This window comes from Lathyrus oleraceus, chromosome 5, assembly GCF_024323335.1.
Source record: "Lathyrus oleraceus cultivar Zhongwan6 chromosome 5, CAAS_Psat_ZW6_1.0, whole genome shotgun sequence".
NCBI classification, from domain to species: Eukaryota; Viridiplantae; Streptophyta; class Magnoliopsida; order Fabales; family Fabaceae; genus Lathyrus; species Lathyrus oleraceus.
The window spans coordinates 529,744,234-529,748,884 of record NC_066583.1 but is presented as its reverse complement, the minus strand read 5'-3'; the positions used below and the strand labels follow the sequence as shown (position 1 = coordinate 529,748,884).

The 4,651-nt window shown below is 40.4% G+C and overlaps 1 pseudogene; it reads right to left on the bottom strand.

The window, feature by feature from the left end:
- Window positions 1-1,244: 1,244 nt before the first annotated feature.
- Window positions 1,245-2,665, bottom strand: LOC127081843 (uncharacterized; annotated as a pseudogene).
- Between the last annotated feature and the right edge of the window lie 1,986 nt (window positions 2,666-4,651).

Genomic DNA, 4,651 nt, shown 5'->3' with positions numbered 1-4,651 from the left:
TTCAAGCCCTAATCCCGCTCCCTTCATGTCACCAGAATGGATTCCAGGCCAAAACTTCGACCAATATCGAGAATAACATGGAATCCAGGCTAGCCATTCGTACAAGCAACAAAATGAAAACATGATGCTATGAGCTAGATAGATTGAAGCAACTTACCAGAATGAAGCGACGCGGAGGTTTCGGTGTCGTCGATGCCGTTCACAGGTGACTTTCTTTATGTGCTTTCTACAACCTACAACTTCTTCTTTCTTCTTCTTCTTCTGAATTCGTGAGCGGTGAACTGAGATGGAGGCGGCTTCTAGGGTGAGGGTGAGGGTGAGGGTGAGGGTGAGGGTGAAGGTTGCAAGAGAGAGAGAGTGCAGGTTTAAGCCAAAAATGCCAATGGCTCAAAATGTGAGTGATCAATCCCTTAAATAGAGTTAAGGCTCGGGATTTGCCAGCTTCGGATTGAGGTTAGGAATTAGTTGAGGGTGGCTTGGAGTTAGTTAAACTCAACTCACTGAGTTAATTGAAAACTCAGTTAGTTATGTTAGGGAAACTTAGTTAGTTATGTGTGTTGAATTCTTTTATGAAATTTCTGTTTTAACCTTTCAATGAAGTTCACTTATACACAGAATTTAGTTAGAACTCTAAGTTGAAAAATGAACTTTCCTGCTATGAAGACGGTTGGCTGTAATGGTTGCTGTCAATTTGTTTCGCAGGATATTCAGTGGATTAGATTATGCAGGTTGACTTGTACTGACTCCAACTACAATTGCACGGTGGATGCTTTTTCCATGTGAAACCAAGAATTGATGCACATAATGTTGATTCTAGAAGTGCTATGTTGCATGAAATTGGTACGAATTTATTGTTTGCGGTGAATTGTGTCGTGAATTGTTATGTTGTTAAGTTGAAATCTGATATGGTTTTCTCGTAGGTCGTAAGTGGTGAAGCATTGGTCAGGTAGTGCTTAAAGTCAAAACTCGTCCATGCTCTATAGAGCAAATCACTCATGTGCCATGTCTGCAATGTTCCTCCTCCACCAGTACTTTCACAATCATCAGACACACTTATAATTACCCATGGATCATAAGCATTCTAATGGAAGTCAATCAACTTTGTCTTTTTGACCAGCATGTTGGAAAAACAACCTTGGAGGAGAGTTTGTAGCTCCAAGAACAGTGTGACGGTTAGGTCGACTTTCAACCTCCCAAATGAGAACATCAGGGCTGCCTATGTGAGTAGCCACTATTTTAGAATTTTACGGCAATTCCCTAATTCTATTCACCTCCCCCGGTTGTATGATGGTCTTGTACTTCTTAACAAATGGAGAGTGAGCCTCTTCATTAAACTGTGGAATATGCTCTGCAGCTGCAACCCTAGTTTTCATAACCTCACAATTCGCAATCACCAAAGTATTTGGGACACTGTCATCAGTCTGCTCAGAAGGATAGAGTCATTGCTGATTCTTATAAGTAGTTTGTTCAAGCTGAGGACCCCACCTGCAAGAGAGAGAAGGCCAAACGAGGTTACGATTCGCAAGCCCATTGTAGAGAATAGGAGCGAGAGACTTCCATTGAGTGTATTTCTCGTCTTCAGAAGCTTGGTGTTGTTGTTGCTGTTGAGGAATAGAATTCTGTTGAAGTTGCTGCCTAATAATTTGGGAACGTTGCTGAAGCCTAGATTGTGTTGACTGTTGAACATTGTTAGACTGCTGATTTTGTTGAAGGCTAGATAGAATCGATTTCATCGTCGAAGGATGCATAGCAGATGAGGTTTGCATACCCGATTGTTGAGAGGTATTATACTAGTTTGGTTGCAGAAGGTTCTGCTGTTGTGAACTGTTGCTGCCATCAACTTTGACTTGTGTCCATATTTGTAAATATAATTGTAAGCCTTTGTGATCAGTGCCAACCCGGGATCCTCTCCCCTCAGCTGGGCAGCTTCTATCTCTTCGTCATCAGAATGAGTACGTGCCCAGTCCCTGACGCGACCAACAAAAATTTGAATCACAGATGCACCAACTTGAGCAGCAGCTGCAGCTTAGGCAAAGCTGTAAACGAAAGTCAAATGTGTTTGTATGCCCTCGGATTCCAGAAATCTTGCAGCCTCTATTCCCTGCCACGTTGAAGGAATTTTAAATAGCTGACGCTCATGAGGGACATTACTATCATTGTACAACTTCAACAGGTCATGCACCTTCCAGATAATGCCATGTGTGTCATAAGCAAGACGAGCATCCACTTCTGTTGAAACACGGCCAGGGACGAGCTTTGCCATGTCACTACCAACGTTCACCAAATCCTTAGTGGCAAAACAAGATAGTCTTTCATTAGGAATTTCAAGGCCATAACATTGAGAATCAGCTAAAGCCATTTCCACAGCATTCCTGAAAATAGTGTCTTGAAGACCACATATCCCCAAAATAAGCGACGAACTGACAGTAGCAGCAGTTGGAGGAAACTTTTGGAAATCATCAAAAATAATAGTATCTGGAACGATCTGGATGAAGGCCGAAACAACATCCAATTCAGTGATAACGGTGTCAGCGGAGGAAGAGCGAATTCGAGGGGAGGAGTGTTTGAAGTTGAAGAGGATCAGGATGTTGTTGTCCTGGATTAAGAACTTGAGACTGTAAAACAAGTCCTTGATCAAGAGGATTATTGCTAGGACCTCCTTCATTTGATGTCATATTGCTGGAAATGGTGTTTTGAGATGTGGTCTCCACTGTAAGCATTTTTATAGAAATCTTACGGAGATAATCAGACTTGCTTGTGGCAGCAACATAAATCTTATCTTCAAACCTTTGAGCAATCTTCCGAAGTTCGTGTAATCCCTACGTCCCAGAAACTGGAAGATGTTTTTTTTAATGTGTCCATTATTTTGTTGACAATTCTTTGACTGGATTCAGGATCCAGTTGAGTTCTCCAATCAATAGTGTCGAGAGTGGGTTCAGAACCCTGATCAGGTATCCAATTATTGGAATCCATGGAATCTGAATTACCTACGTAGAGGGGATTCTTGGGAAGCATATCATTGATGTTTGTTTGAGGAAAAGTTTTGTAATCCATGTATGCCATAATGATAAATCTCTCCAAAGCTGTTGACATAAAAGAGAACGTCCTGCTTTGTGATGAACTGTAATATGGAAATGTAAATGACAATCTTATTTTTACAATTGAAATTGAATTGTAAATGAAGTTGTATGGTTCATGTAGTGGTATTTGAAAAATAAAAATTGGGATTGGATATGGAAATGGATTTAAGAATTTGGATATGGATTTTGGTTTTGGGTAATTGAATTTTTGTGGAGAGTTGGATTTGTTTAATTGAAAAATGGATAAGTGGAGGATAGTTATGGTTTACTAGAATTGGATATCTACATGGTTATGGATTAGAAATGGGTTATTGGATGATGATTCAGATAATTTAGGGCGTTAGGGAATTGGGTTGACTTTGGTCGAAGTTGACCAAAAAGTCAACCGTTGACCAAAGTCAACAATTGGTCAAACATGTCAAAATTTGTATTTTCTAGTGTTGAATCATATATAATGGTTTAAAATGACATGGAATGAATTGAAATGGTTTGAAAAGTGATTGGAATTGGTTTTACAATTGGTTTATTTATGACTTGGATGTTTGATTTTTGCAAAGAAAATGACTTGACTGATGATGTTTATGAACAAAGCCATGAAATGAGACCATAAGGTTAGGGTTTTGATATAGTATCCATGAACCAATGGCGTGACCAAAAGTGGCTTGAAATACAAGAAGTTTGGTTGTTCACATGACCAGGACCAAAGATATATCCACAATCATATGAATAGAACCATTGACTTGGGACCAAAACCAATGCTCCAAGAAGGGTTAGGCCAAGCAGAAATGACAAAGAGTAAAGATTGAAGGGTCATGAATGCACAATGAAGCCACCAAGTTCATCTGATTCATGCTTTCCCAGATTAGGGTTTCCCTGAGGCTTACCCCTCAAGCAAGTCTCTTGAATTAAGTCATAAGTTCCAATCATCAATCCTCTTACATCAAGGTCTAGGGGAACTTCATGAGATCAGGTCTTGAGTAATTAGGGCTTTGAAGACCCTAGAGGATTGACCACACCTTTATTGAAATCAAACCTTCGCTACCCTCATTAGGGTTTCACATCCCTTATGCTGATGATGTGATCAACCCATGCCTTTGGATTTTGATACCTGTGTGAGCCCTAGCTTCCTGGGCCCAAGTTTCTTTTGGATCCATGAGGAATGATGCATGTAGATGAGTCATGGATGTATGCAAGTCATTTCCTGATCAAGTGATTAGATACATAGATGAGAAAGGGGAGGGCAAATTTAGGGGTACAACAGGTTGGTTCAGAGGTACCTGGTGTTGAACTTGGTAGGGTGGATTACAATTCAATCCCCCACAACTGCAATTTGGGTTAAGTAAAGGGGTTACACCAACTTATGTACCAGAGCCCCATGCTTAAGATCATAATCACTAACCGGTCACTTTACTATGAGTATGTACGGATAACGGGCTTAATGTGATTGTACCTTAATGAAAAGGACTTTAAGAAAACCAAAAGAAGGCCTAGGTATGGTGGGGTAATATGGATTGATTTGTATAGGAACGAAGCCTTCGATCGCATTTGCGGGAAGTGTCACTACAATATCC